Source organism: Myotis myotis, unplaced genomic scaffold, assembly GCF_014108235.1.
Source record: "Myotis myotis isolate mMyoMyo1 unplaced genomic scaffold, mMyoMyo1.p scaffold_m19_p_4, whole genome shotgun sequence".
Taxonomy (NCBI): Eukaryota; Metazoa; Chordata; class Mammalia; order Chiroptera; family Vespertilionidae; genus Myotis; species Myotis myotis.
Genome location: NW_023416346.1, coordinates 86,256,324 through 86,272,369, shown reverse-complemented (window position 1 = coordinate 86,272,369; position 16,046 = coordinate 86,256,324). Strand labels below are relative to the sequence as shown.

General features: G+C 41.5%; 1 protein-coding gene across 3 annotated transcripts in view; it reads right to left on the bottom strand.

Annotated features, from left to right (window-relative positions):
* OPHN1 (oligophrenin 1) overlaps window positions 1–16,046 on the bottom strand; it is a 604,444-nt gene that overhangs the window by 126,821 nt on the left and 461,577 nt on the right. The gene's annotated exons all lie outside the window — the stretch shown is intronic.

Below are 16,046 nucleotides of genomic sequence, written 5' to 3'. Positions count from 1 at the left end.
AAGAAAAGAGAGAAGCAATATGGCATTCCAGGCAAGAGGTACCCTATATAATAATCCTATATAATAAAAGCCTAATATGCAAATTGTCCCCTTGACCGGGAGTTCAACTGGGAGTTCAACCACTCGCTATGACGTGTGCTGACCACCAGGGAGCAGCGCAGAACATGGAGGGTGTCCACGACGTACTGTGACCTCTCGCCAGCTACTCGGGGATGGGGGTGACAGGGACAGAGGTGCAGTGAGAATGCAGGGTGTACGCCAAGCTCGCTCTCATTCCCCCTGCTACCCTCTCCCAGAATGCCAGGGCTAAAGCACCAGGGAAGCCCCCATGCTCAGGTGCCTGGTGCCTGTGAAGATCCTGCCTGCCTTGCACCCGCACGGCATCTTCCGGATGAGCCGGGCTGCAGCCACCGGGACCACAGGGGCTGGTTGGGCTCCCTGTGGGATCGCACAGGAACCGGTCTGTGAGGTTGGCTGGGAGAGAGCACGCTGCCCACCCAGCTTCCATGCCATGCTTCTGGGCGGCCTGGAGGACCACGCTGTGCCCTGGTCCACAGCGTCTGGCTGTGCTCACTGCATCTCTGCATGGGGACTCGGGCTCTGTGACTCAGGCTGAGGGGGGTTCATGGGGGCCCAGGGGCCCAAGTACTGCCCAGGGCCTAGAGGTCAGCTGGGACCTACCCTTCCATGCCAGATTCTCGTGCTTTGATTGCTGGCCAGGCCTAGGGACCACACCCATTCATGAATTTCATGCACCAGGCCTCTAGTACTATATATAAAGTACAGTACATAAAGTATCTACCAGTCTCTCCAGTTAGAAATCCAACCCTCCCCTACCCTGAGTTGGAGATGCAAAAAACTCAACGAATTGAAAGAGAACCTTAAGATTAGCCCTTTATCACTGTCGTCATTTTACAGATGAAAAAACAGAGATCCAAAGAAGGAAAATTATTTGCCTGAAGTTACAAAGAGCCTAATTACCATAAGGCCTTTACTCCCCAATTTTCTGATCCCTAGTCACCTCCTTGATTAAATTCCCTTTACTGGTGTCCTGTTTTTCATTTGGACAGGAAAAACTCTTTCGAAAGTTGCAATTAAGGCCTTCTGTAACTTGCTAATTATTTCTAATCCCCAATGCGCAGCCTGGGCTCTAAAGCTGACTTGGGTGACTCATTAGCTGTACACAATGACTATTAGTGACTTAAACTCTCTGGGCTTCAGTTTTTCCACTAGCAATAAAATAGTATCCACCTCAGAGGGTTGTTGAATAGAGCTAAATTGCTTTAGCATAGCATCCTAGGAATAAGCCATTAGAAGTACCTGCTTTTATTATTACTTCTCCAGGAGTCTCCATCTAGACCAGTGGTTCTCAACCTTGGCTTCACATTAGAATCACCTGGGAATCTTTTTAAAATCCTGAGTTCTGGGCCTCATCCTCTGGAAATGGTTTCTTTGTTATGGGGTGGGGCCACAACATTAGTAACAAAGAAACAATTTCTGGAGGATGAGGCCCAGAAATCAGGATTTTTTAAAAGATTCCCAGGTGATTCTCATGTGCAGCCAAGGTTGAGAACCACTGATCTAGACACTGCTGACCTCAGACTTTGATATACTACACTGCTTGGGTCATATTTTCTGGCTAAGTCTTGTTATTTCAGACCTCCATGTCTTTGCTCATTCCCTTTGCTTAGGATATTGTCCTTCTCCAAGATCTAAAGAATGTACATTTCTCCATTGAGATTCACTTTACCTGATATCTCCTTCAGGGTCATCCTAGCCTACTTTCCTCATCTTGATTGACAGACACCATTGGCAAGCAAAGTATATTGCAAATATATGTTTATTACCTACCACTCCTACTAGGTGGTAAAGAACTTTCAAGTATGTGTACCTTGTGCACAGCAGGTACCAATTCATTATTTTTAATGGAACTGAGTGCCTCTATTGCTCTTTTCAGTAATAATGGAGGCAGCCAAGTAAAAGATGTACTGCCTTTTGGTCAAAATAGCTGCGGGGATAGGGAAATGAGAAGACAAGGCAGCTCATGACAAACCCTAATTTCCAAAATCCATCCAAGATGGCAGAGTAGGGAGAAGTTGCACTAACCTTCTCCCATGACTACATCAACATTACAACTAAATTACAGAACAATCAAACTGGATAACCATCTGAAGACTACTTGAGCATAAGTCATATAATTAAGAATATACAGAAGAAACTGGTAGGAGGTGTAGAGAAGAAAAATGGACTAGCCTCTCATCCATGTGTGGTGGTTAAGAATCTGGAGGGGAAGGAAGAATGGCGGCTGGCAGGATGGACGTGAGGGATAGGAAGTGAGTGAGTGAGGAGATGAATGGAGAGTGTGTGGATATGTGTGGTGTGTATGTGAGTGAGTGAGGGACAGTTAAATCTGGCAGGAGCAGCAGAGGCTGGCAGACCAGGCTCTCTGGGACACGGAGAGACTACCACCATTGCGGCACACCCCGGACTGCCGGACTCAGGCACGGAGCCCACGCCATCTTAAAGGGGAAAGCAGTCTTTTCTAGGAACTCAGCAGCACCACCACCCAGACAGACCTTGGACACTGCCGGAACCCGGCAGCCACTCCAGCCAAAATCCTGCAGCCACACCCGCAGACTCACGAACCCTGGGACCTCCACCTCCATAGGAGCACTGCACCGCCCTCAGCAGTAAGTGCAGGCCCCCCCCCACACACACCCCCCAGCTGCAGACCTCCAAGATCGCGCATTCACACATCTCCAGCTCACAGGTCTCCAAGGCACACCACTCCATAGACTGCTCTTAGGAGTCACTGAGAACCTCTGCTGGGTGTGATTTTGTACAGACACAGACTCACTGCCCCCCAGTAGAAATTCTGAATTCCCTCTGCCTGAATAACTGCCCACACACACCCAGCTGCGCAACTTATGCGCCAGGGCCCCTCAGAATGCTTCAGAGCTCAGCACCAGCAAACTGCACCACCACAGTTGCTCACTCCCCCTGAGCCCATCTATCCACAGGGCACTTTGGGGAAGCCCCAGTGAGACTCTGCTGGGTCCGATCTTGGATTAATAGGGACACACTCCCCTGGGCAGTAGAAATTCTGAATTCACCCATCCTGGATACCTGCCCAAAGTGTGCCAGGGCCCTTCAGAGTGCTTCAGTGTGCCTGCGCTAACAAACTTACTGCAGGTGCTCCTGTGTGCCACCACTGGGAACGTGCGCCTATCCACCACAGGTGCATCAGCAAAAACTGAGTTTCCCCACCCCACAGCTGCAGGACTGTGGACACTACAGTTGCATGCTTTTCCAGCTTGCAGGTCTCCCAAGACCACTGCTCCAAAGGCAGCCCTGGGGCCCCGCTGTGAGCACAGCTGGTCATGCACATAAACAAACAGGGGTGCACTGCTGGGCTGTAGAAATGCTGAATTCCCTCTTCTGGGATACCTGCCCACAGACACTGCAATCCAGTGGCTTCAGTGCCAGGGCCCTTCAGAGTGTGTCAGTACACCCTGCTGGCAAACACACCACAGCTGCCTCTGTGAGCTGCCGCTGGGATCGCGTGTATCCAACCACGGAGGGAGCAGCAAAAGCTGAGTCTACCCACCCAACTACAGAACTCTGGACACTACAGTCACGCTTTGCCTGAACGCAGGCTTCCTGAGCCCCACCACAACAACAGACAGTTCCTGGGTGCCACTGTGAGTCCCTGCAGGGCATGCTTGATTTCAACCAAGGGCAGAAGACAGCAAAAATTGGAACACCCCCTCCACGGCTGCTGACGTCTAGACACCGAAGTAGTGCCCTGCCAGCTCACGGGCCTACATCAAGAGAACCCAAATAGCCCAAGTAGGGAGCTACACTAGACTACCAAACCCAGGAGACCTGAGAGGTCACACCAGTAGCACCATACCTTAAGGAAACTGGGTAGCAAAGCAATCGGAGCTACAATTAAAACATTACAGAAAAACATGGGAAGACAAAAAAGCAATCCACAAAGGAAAGAAAAAGAGGATCACCAGAAAAGGAGTTAAATGAAACTGAGGCTACTAACTTATCAGAGAAAGAATTCAGAGTAATGGTTATAAGGATGCTCAAATGGCTGGATGACAAATACACACAACTCAATGAGAATTATAAAGAGTTGGATGAGAATGTCACCAACATGAAAAGGAACCAAGAGGAAATGAAGAACGACGTAGCTGCAATAAAGAACACAATGGAAGGCTTAAACAGCAGACTAGAAGAGGCGGAGGACCGCATCAGTGAATTAGAAGACAAGGTAGGAAAAAACACACAAACACAGGAGCAACTGGAAAAAAAACTTAAAAAGCAAGAGGAGAGCCTAAGTCAGCATTGGGACAATGCAAAACGAAACAACATTCATTTAATAGGGGTACCAGAAGGAGAGGAGGAGAAGCAAGGAATAGAAAACCTGTTTGAAGAAATAATGACAGAAAACTTCCCTGATACTGGCAAGAAAAAAACTACACACGTCCAAGAAGCACATAGAGTGCCAAACAAGATGAACCCCAAAAGACCAACACCAACACACATCATAATTAAATTGGCAAACACAAACGACAAAGTAAGAATCTTAAAGGCTGCCAGAGAGAGACAGAAAGTTACCTACAAGGGACCTCCTATTAGAATATAAGCTGACTTCTCAACAGAAACAACGCAGGCAAGAAGAGAATGGAATGAAATATACAAAGTGATGCAAAGCAAAGGAATGAATCCAAGAATACTATACCCAGCAAGGCTATCATTCAAAATTGAAGGTGGAATCAGGAGCTTCACAGACAAAAAAGGGCTAAGAGTGTTTACAACCACCAAACCAGCAATAAAAGAAATGCTAAAGGGACTGCTGTAAAAAGAAGAAACAGAAAGACAAGAAGAAACACAAACATTAAGAATAAAAATGACCACAAACAAGTATTTTTCAATAATAACATTAAATGTAAATAGATTAAATGCTCTAATCAAAAGACACAGGGAAGCTGAATGGATAAGAAAACATGAACCATATATTGGCTGTGTGCAGGAGACCCACCTCAGAACAAAGGATTCACACAGACTGAGAGTGAAGGGATGGAAAAAAAATTTTCAGGCAAATGGAAATGAGAAAAAAGCTGGGGTTGCGATACTTATATCTGACAAAATAAACCTCAAAGTAAAGGCCATAACAAGAGGTAAGGAAGGCCACTACATAATAATTAAGGGAGCAATTCAACAGCAAGATATAACTCTGGTAGACACATATGCACCCAATACAGGAGCACCCAAATACATAAAACAACTTCTGGAAGATATCAAGGGAGAGATTAATAGCAATACAGTCATAGAAGGGGACTTTAATACCCCACTGACACCACTGGATAAATCCTCTAAACAAAAAATCAGCAAAGAAACAGCAATACTAAATGACTCACTAGATCAGATGGACTTAATTGACATCTTCAGAATATTTCACCCCAAAGCTACAGAATATACATTCTTCTCCAATGCACATGGGATATTTTCAAAGATAGGCCATATATTAGGACACAGGCAAAGTCTCTTCAAATTCAAGAGAATAGAAATCATAACAAGCATCTTCTCAGATCACAATGGTATAAAATTAGAAATGAACTACAATAAAAACATTGGAAAAAAAATCAAACACTTGGAGCCTAATAGCATGCTATTAAGCAATGACTGGATTACCAGAGAGATCAAAGAAGAAATAAAAAGCATCCTGGAAACAAATGACAATGAATACACAACAATCCAAAATCTATGAGACACAATGAAAGCAGTCCTGAGAGGGAAGTTCATAGCTCTACAGGCCTACCTCAAAAAAAAAAAAAAAAAAAAAAAAAAAAACAAGAAAAACTGGCAATAAATGATCTAACACTACAAATCAAAGAGTTAGAAAGAGCGCAACAAGAAAAGCCCACAGTATCCAGAAGGAAGGAAATAAGATCAGAGCAGAAATAAACGACATAGAGACCAAAAAAAAAAAAAATACAAAAGATCAATGAAACCAAGAGCTGGTTCTTTGAAAGGATTAACAAGATTGATGAACCTCTAGCCAGGCTCACCAAGAAACAAAGAGAGAGGACCCAAATAAACAAAATCAGAAATGAAAGAGGTGAAGTAACACTATACAAAGGATTGTCCAAAAATACTACAAATAACTCTACTCCAACAAACTGGACAACCTCGATGAAATGGACACATTCCTAGAAAAATACAAGCTTCCAAAACTCAATCAGAAAGAATCAAAAAACCTGAATAGGCCAATAACTACTGATGAAATTGAGACTGTAATAAAAAAGCTTCCAGCAAACAAAAGCCCTGGACCAGATGGCTTCACCAGGGGAGTTTACTGAACATTCAAAGAAGAACTAAAGCCAATACTTCTCAGAATAGTCCAAAAAATTCAAGAGGAAGGCACACTTCCAAGCTCTTTCTATGAAGCCAGCATTACCCTAATCCCAAAACCAGATAAAGATACCACAAAGAAAGAGAATTACAGGCCAAAAACCCTGATGAACATAGATGCTAAAATCCTCAACAATATTCTAGCAAACCAGATCCAGCATTACATTAGAAAGATCATACACCATGACCAAGTGGGATTTATTCCAGGAATGCAAGGCTGGTACAATATCCACAAATCAATAAACATGATACATCACATAAACAAGTTGAGAGACAAAAATCACATAATCATATCGATTGATGCAGAAAAGGCATTTGACAAAGTCCAACACCCTTTTCTAATAAAAACACTCAGCAAAGTGGGAATAGAGGGATCATAGCACAACATAGTAAAAGCCTTATATGACAAACCTACAGCCAACATCATACTCAATGGGCTAAAACCATTTCCCTTAAGAACAGGAATAAGACAGGGATGCCCTCTCTCACCACTCCTGTTCGACATAGTACTGGAAGTGCTAGCCAAAGCGATCAGACAAGAAGAAATAAAAGGCATCCAAATTGGAAAAGAAGAAGTAAAATAGACATTATTCGCAGATGACATGATACTGTACTTAGAAAACCCTAAAGACTCCATCAATAAATTATTAGACGTAATAAATGAATTTGGCAATGTAGCAGGATACAAAATTAATGCCAAGAAATCTATGGCATTTTTATACAACAATAGTGAACTTACAGAAAGAAAAATTAAAAACAAATCCCATTTCCCATTGCACCAAAAAAATTAAGATATCTAGGAATAAAGTTAACCAAGGAAGTAAAAGACCTCTACCCAGAAAACTACAGGACATTGAAAAAAGAGATAGAGGAAGACATAAACACATGGAAGAACATACCGTGTTCATGGATTGGTAGAATCAACATCATCAAAATATCCATACAACCAAAGCAATTTTTTTAAAAAATATATATATTTTATTGATTTTTTACAGAGAGGAAGGGAGAGGGATAGCGAGCTAGAAACATCGATGAGAGAGAAACATCGATCAGCTGCCTCTTGCATACCCCCTACTGGGGATGTGCCTGCAACCAAGGTACATGCCCTTGACAGGAATAAAACCTGGGACCCTTCAGTCCACAGACCGACGCTCTATCCACTGAGCCAAACCAGTTAGGGCCCTAAAGCAATCTATAGATTCAATGCACTCCCCATTCAAATACCAACAGCATATTTCACAGATCTAGAAAAAACGCTCCAAAAATTCAACTGGAATAAAAATTAAAAAAAAACCAAAACACACAAACAAACAAAAACCGAATAGCTGCTGCGATCCTGAGAAAGAAGAACAAAGTAGGAGGGATCTCAATACCAGATATCAAGCTGTATTACAAAGCCACTGTTCTCAAAACTGCCTGGTACTGGCACAAGAACAGACATATAAACCAATGGAATAGAATAGAGAACCCAGAAATCGACCCAAACCACTATGCTCAATTAATATTTGACAAAGGAGGCAAGAACATGCAATGGAGTCAAGACAGTCTCTTCAATAAATGGTGCTGGGAAATTTGGTCAGACATATGCAAAAAAAATGAAACTAGACCACCAACTTACACCATACACAAAAATAAACTCAAAATGGATAAAGGACTTAAACGTAAGATGGGAAACCATAAGATTATTAGAAGAATCCACAGGTAGCAAAATCTCAGATATATGCCTAAGGAATTTCTTCACTGACACAACTCCTAGGGCAATGGAAACTAAAGGGAAAATAAACAAATGGGACTATATTAAAATAAAATGCTTCTGCACAGCAAAAGAAACCATCAACAAAACAACAAGAAAACCCACGGCATGGGAAAACATATTTGCCAATGATATCTGCAATGAAGGTTTAATCTCCAACATTTATAAGGAACTCATACAATTTAACAAAAGGGAGATAAACAACCCAATCAAAAAATGGTCAACGGACCTAAATAGACACTTTTTGAAAGAGGACATACATAAGGCTGAGAGACATATGAAAACATGCTCAAAGTCACTAATCATCTGAGAGATGCAAATCAAAACGACAATGAGGTACCATCTCACACCTGTCAGACTGGCTATCATCAACAAATCAACAAATGAGAAATGCTGGCGAGGATGCGGAGAAAAAGGAACCCTCGTTCACTGCTGGTGGGAATGCAAACTGGTGCAGCCACTGTGCAGAACAGTATGGAGTTTCCTCAAAAAACTAAAAATGGAACTTCAATTTGACCCAGTGATCCCACTTCTAGGAATATATCCCATGAAACCAGAAAAACCAATCAGAAAGGTTATATGCATCCCTATGTTCATAGCAGCCCAATGTACCATAGCTAAGGTTTGGAATCAGCCTAAGTGCCCATCAACAGATGAATGGATTAAAAAACTTTGGCACATCTACACAATGTAATATTATGCAGCTGTAAAAAGGAAGGCACTCCTACCATTTGCAACAGCATGGATGGAGCTGGAGAGCATTATGTTAAGTGAAATAAGTCAGTCAGAGAAAGATAAATATCACATACTTTCATTCACTTGTGGATTATAATGAACAACGTAAACTGATGAACAAAAACAGATGTAGAGACAGAAAAGCATTGATCAGATGCTCAAAACTCAGAGGGAAAGCAGGGGAGGGTGGGGGTGAGGGGGAAAGATCAACCAAAGTATGCATGTATATAAGCATAAGTGATGGATGTGGACAACAGGGGTTGAGGGTGAGGGCAGGATTGGGAGGATGACGGGACATTGGGAGGATAAGGACACATTTGTAATATCTTATTCAGTAAAGGGAAAAAAAGAATCTGGAGGAATATCACAGCTGCAGAGGTCCCCTCTGAGGAGTGAGGGGTCTCAAACCTACTCCACGCTCCCCATCCTCGAGCACCAGTGTTGAGAAAACGAGCCCACAAAACATCTGCCTATGACATTAGCAGGGATTAAATCTCCCCAGGTGAGATGGAGAGCTGATGGAAACCCAGGCATACACTAAAAGAGATGGCACAGAAAATCTTGTTCACAGGCACTCACCATGGACTCCAGTGAAGGGACAGTGCATAAGAGGATGCCAGGGTCATACAGGATGAAACTGAGTTGTGTGGCTTCAAGGAGAGGGCTGGAGTGAAAGCCGCCAAAGTCCATGTGTGGAGTCCCACAAAGGACATCTTTTCTGGATTGACCACTGCCCAACAGCGCATTAGCTTAAGGAGGTACACCAGCTCCACCTTGATGACTCCCATAGATCCTGCCCTATCCAGGTCACACACAGTTATAGGATATGCCACTGGCAGCCAGCCTAAGCTTATGTTGCAGTCTTCCTGAAAAATCTCTCAAGGAATTATGGGCAAGCTCGGGGCATGCCAGAGACAAACAGGGAGAAGTTGTTATATGGTTTTAACATGAGGGCCATTTTCCTGTGCAGCCCTATCTGAAACTTCTGTACCCTGCTGAACTCTACTGGCTCCCACCTGATGACTTCTTTAGACCCTGCCCCACCACAAAGGTCCACAGGACACAAGTCGGTGGTGGCTGGCCTCAGTATGCCATGAGAATAGGCTAAGTGGCCTCAGAAGCAGCACTGATGCAGTCTGAATCTATATTAAACTGCTGAACACAAACTGCCCTTACATGATGACTCAATGAAACTTACCTCATATAAATTATGTACCACATGAGGCTATTTCAGGAGCTGAGTCTAATAGGCAACTAGGAGGTAGATGAAGGACTTGGGATGCTATGGGACATTTGCTGACATGACCCACACCTGGTCCTACTGGCTTCCAGCCCTTAGTTACACAGCTGGGCTTTCCCACACACATCTAGGACCAGCATAGGCAGCTAACAACAGTAGTTCCTAACAGGTAGCCCAGGGATAGTCACAGGCAGGATCTGATATTAACCTGCACTGGATTCCCTGACAAGAGTCCCCAGAATCAATATACCTAGTGGCTGGTTTCAAATCACAATAGAGCACTACCTGATTCGCTTGCTATACAAACAGCATACCCAAAGGGAGGTCTAAGCAGGCACCAGGTCATGCTGGGGAAAATTCCGCTTCCTGGGGTAAGGGCCCACACAGAAGCTTGCACACTGAGTTCAGGTTCAATTCTCATACTCAGCCAGCCTGAGAGTCAACACCAACAGACAGGCAATGAAGACTCAATCACATGACCCACACAAGAAACCACCTCAGGTGATCAGGTGGACTGCACAATTGGGTCCACAGGATACTTACTACATGAGATCATCATATCAAGACTGGATAACACATCCAATCTACCTAATACATAGAAACAAATACAGAAAGGCAGCCAAAATGGGGAAACAAAGAAATATGCCCCAACCAGAAGAACAGGAGAATTCTCCAGAAAAAGAACTGAATGAAAATGAAGGCAATCTACAAAATACTGAGTTAAAAACAATGGTTATAAGGATGTACAAAAAAACCAACACAACTTAATAAGAACTTCAACAGAATATAAAAAGACATAGAAACCATTAAAAAGAATTAGTCAAAAATGAAGACCACAATAACTGAAATGCAGAATACACTATAATAAATCAATAGCAGATTAGATGAAGCAGAAGATCAAGTCAGTGATTTGGCACACAAGGTTGCAGAACATCCCATCAGAAAAGCAAAAAGAACAAAGAAAAATATTGAGGTTTTACCCTGATTTTATTTTTTAATTAATTTTTATTGTTGAGAGTATTACATATGTTCCTCTATTTCTCACTATTTTCCCCCTCCACCCAGTACCCACCACTCTCTAGGCCTTCACCTATTGTCTGTGTCCATAGGTAATGCATATATGCATATAAAATCTTTGTTTAATCCCTTCCTGCTCCCTCATTCCCCTTCCCTCTGATAATCATAAGTCTGTTCCATTTCCATGCCTCTGATTCTATTTTATTCACAAGTTTATTCTGTTTATTAGATTTCTTATTCATTTATTTTGATTTTCAGATTCAATTGTTGATAGATATGTATTTATTGCTTTCTTATTGTTCATATATATATATATATATATATATATATATATATATATATATTCTCTTTCTTCTTCTTCTTCTTCCTCTTCTTAAAGAATACTCTTCAACATTTCATGTAATACTAGTTTGGTGGTGATGAACTCCTTTAGCTTTTTCTTCTCTGTGAAGCTCTTTATCTGATCTTCAATTCTAAATGGCAGCTTAATGAAGATAGTCTAAGATGCTTCAGACATAACATGAAATGTAACAACATTCACATCATAGAGGTACCAGAAGGAGAAGAAAGCGAGAATGGGAAGAGAACCTGTTTGACAAAATAATCACAAAACACTTCCCTAACCTGGTGAAGAAAAAAGGCACACAAATTCAGAAGGAGCAGACATTCCCAAACAAAGTCAACCCAAAGAGGCTGACAACAATACACATCGTAATTAAAATAGCAAAGGTTAAAGATAATGAGAGGATCCCAAAAGCAGCAAAAGAAAGACAATTAGTTACCTTCAAAGGCACTCCCATAAGACCATCAGTTGATTTCTAAACAGAAACGTTTCAGGTGAGAGAGATTGGCATGAAATATTCAAAGTGATAAAAAGCAAGGACCTACAAACAAGACTACTCTACACAGCAAAGCTATCATTTAAAATTAAAGGTGAAATAAAGAGCGTCCTAGAAAAAATAAAATAATAAAATAAAATAAAATAAAATAAAATAAAATAAAATAAAATAAAATAAAGAAGGTCATGGCCATCAAAGTAGTATTGCAAATATTAATAGGACTTCTTCAAGAAGAAGAAAAAAAAAGAGGAACATAAATATGAATAACAAAATGGTAATACATATGTACCTATCAATAACCACTTTAAATGTAAATGGATTAAATACTTCAATTAAAAGAAATAGAGTAGCTGAATGAATAAGATAACAAGAACCATATATATGCCATCTACAAGAGATACACTTCAGATAAAAAGACACACACAAACTGAAAGTAAAGTGAGAAAAAAAAGATATTTCATCCAATGGAAAAAACAACAAAAAACCTCTGAGGTACCAATAGTTAGTTATATCAGACAAAATAGATTTTTAAATGAAGGCTATTATAAGAGACAAAGAAAGACATTGTGTAATTATAAAGGGATCAATCAAACAAGAGGATATAACTCTTGTAAACATTTATCCACCCAACATAGTAGCACCTAAATATATAAAGCAAACCTTTACGGATATAAAGGGAAAGAGTGACAGTAACAGTCATTGTAAAGAATTTTAACACCCTATGACATCAATAGATAGATCTTCAACATAGGAAATCAACAAGAAAATAGCGGCCTTAAATGATACATTAGACCAGATGGATTTAATTGATATTTTCAGAGCATTTCACCAAAAAGCAGAAGAATATACATTGTTTTCAACTTTACAATGAACATTTCCACTGTCTGGCCAATTTAAGGAGATTAAAATCGTATTAAACATCTCTGACAACAACAGTATGAAACTATAAATCAATTGCAAGAAATAAACCAAAAAACACACAAAAATATGAAAGGTAAATAATATGTTACTCAAAAATGAATGGATTAACAATGAGATCAAGGGAGAAATCAAAAGGCATTTTGAAACAAATGAAAATATAAACCCAACAACCCAACATCTATGGGACACAGTAAAAGCAGTCCTAATCTGACAAGGGGTTAATATCCAAAATTTACAAAGATCTCATACAACTCAACACCCCAAAATTCCACAAAAAATTCAATTAAAAATTGGGCTGAGAACCTGAATAGATTCTTCTCAAAAGAGGACAGACAGATGACTAATAGATATATATTTTTAAATGCTCAATTTTACTAATAATCAGAGAAATGCAAATTAAAACCACAATGAGATATCACCTCATAACTGTCAGTATCTCAAAAAGATATCTGTGTACTTATGTTTATTTTTATTTTATTTTATTTACTTATTGTCTAAAGTTTTACATATATCTCCTTTTCCCCCATTGACTCCCCTGCCCAGCCATTCCCACCTGGGGCAAGCGCCCGCCGCCCTATTGTCTGTGTCCATTGGTTATGCTAATATGCATGCATACAAATACTTTGGTTGCTCTCTAACCACCACCCCCACCCTACCAATTGTCTCTGTATCTATTCTTGTTCCTCAAATTATATTGATCATTTTATCCCACATGAGTGAGATCATGTGATATTTATCTTTCTCCGACTGCCTTATTTCACTTAGCATAATGTTCTCCAGTTCCGTGGTGTTGCAAATGGTAAGAATTCCTTCTTTCTTTACAGCAGTGTAGTATTCCACTGTGTAGATGTACCACAGTTTTCTAATCCATTCATCTGCTGATGGGCATTTAGGCTGTTTCCAAATCTCAGCTATTGTAAATTGTGCTGCTATGAACATAGGGGTGCATATATACTTTCGGATTGGTATTTCTATTTTCTTGGGATATATTCATAGAAGCAATATTACTGGGTCAAATGGCAGTTCCATTTTTAATTTATTGAGGAAACGCCATACTGTTTTCCACAGTGGCTGCACCAGTCTGCATTCCCAACAGCAGTGAAGGAGGGTTCCTTTTTCTCCGCATCCTCTCCAGCACTTGTTGGTTGTTGATTTGTTGTTGACAGCCATCCTGACAGGTGTGAGATGATACCTCATTGTTGTTTTGATTTGCATCTCTCGGATGAATAGTGACTTTGAGCGTGTTTTCATATGTCTCTTGGCTTTCTGAATGTCCTCTTTCAAAAAGTGTCTATTTAGGTACTTTGCCCATTTTTTTTATTGGATTGTCTATCTTCCTTTTGTTAAGATGTATGAGTTCCCTGTAAATTTTGGAGATAAAAACCTTATCAGAGATTGCATTGGCAAATATGTTCTCCCATACAGTGGGCTTACTTGTTGCTTTGCTGATGGTTTCTTTTGCTGTGCAGAAGCTTTTTATTTTGATGTAGTCCATTTGTTTATTTTCTCTTTACTTTCCATTACCCTAGGAGCTGTATCGGTAAAGATACTGCTACAACAAATGTCTGCTATTTTGCTGCCTTTGGCTTCTTCTAAGATTTTTATGAATTCTTTTGTAGTACAGCTTGATATCTGGTATTGCGATCCCACCTACTTTGTTCTTCTTTCTCAGGATTGCTGCAGCTATTAGGGGTCTTTTTTTATTTCAGATGAATTTTTGGAAAATTTGTTCCAGGTCTTTGACGTATGCTGTTGGTATTTTAATGGGGATTGCATTGAATTATAGATTGCTTTGGGTAGTATGGACATTTTAATGATGTTGACTCTACCAATCCAGGAACATGTTCATATATTCCTCTATCTCTCTATTTAGCATCCTGAAACTTTCTGAGTACAAGTCCTTTATATCCTTAGTTAAGTTTATCCGTAGGTATCTTAATTTTGTTGCAATGGTAAATGGGATTGCTTTTTAAATTTCTCTTTCTGTGAGTTCATCATTGGTGTATAGAAAAGCCATAGACTTCTGGGTGTTAATTTTGTATCCTGCTACATTGCCGAATTCATGCATTAAGTCTAGTACTTTTTGGATGGAGTCTTTGGGGTTTTCTATGTACAATATCATACCATCTGCGAATAAGGAGAGTTTCACTTTTTTTCCAATTTGGTTGTCTTTTATTTCTTCTTCTTGTCTGATCGCCATGGCTAGTACTTCCAGTACTATGTCGAACAGGAATGGTGAGAGTGGGCATCCCTCTCTTGTTCCTGTTCTTAGGGGAAATGGTTTTAATTTTTGCCCATTGAGTATGATGTTGGCTGTGGGTTTGTCATATATGGCTTTTATTATGTTGAGGTATGAACCTTTTATTCCCACCTTGTTGACAGTTTTGAACAAGAAAGTGTGTTGTGCGCGGACACTCCTGGGCGGCCAGCACAGGCACGGTGACCATGCCATCTTGGGGAACAGAGCTGCTTGAGACTAGGATCCTGGCCTCAGCACCACCCAGTCTGATCTCAGACGCATACCAGGACCCTGCAGCCACTGGGGACAGAGACCTGTGACCACAGCTACAGACCTGTGGATACCAGAAGTTCAGAAATCCCCGCGGCAGATCTGTGAGTAACAGAGCCCATCCCCCCTTCCTACAGGCTTGCAGGCAGCGCCAGAGTAACTAACTGATAGACCCACCCCTTGCGGAGGCCTCAGTGCTCCAGGAACTTTAGCCTGGAAGTGCGTGAGCACCTTGGAACTGATCCCGCATAGGGCCGGGTTCAGGAGTCCTGGGCTGGGAGCAAACTCGGGAACCCCAGGAACTGAGCCTACCTGAGCCTACGCTCACTGCTGGCTTCGGAGCCCTGGGCTGAGTTTGTCCCGCGTATCACAGGCCCAGGGACCCTGATTCTCTGGGCAGGAGGCAGCACCAAGCACCAGTGACTTGACTGTGTTTCTTATCACCTGCGCCTGAGATCCTGATTTCCTGTGCATTCATACTAAGAGCCAGTGACTCCAATTCCTGGTGCAAGGGCACACAAGGATGCTGATTCTCAAGGCAAGGTCGCGTGAAGCAACAGAGACTCTGATACTGGATTCTTGGGGAACTCTGACTCCGGCGCATGC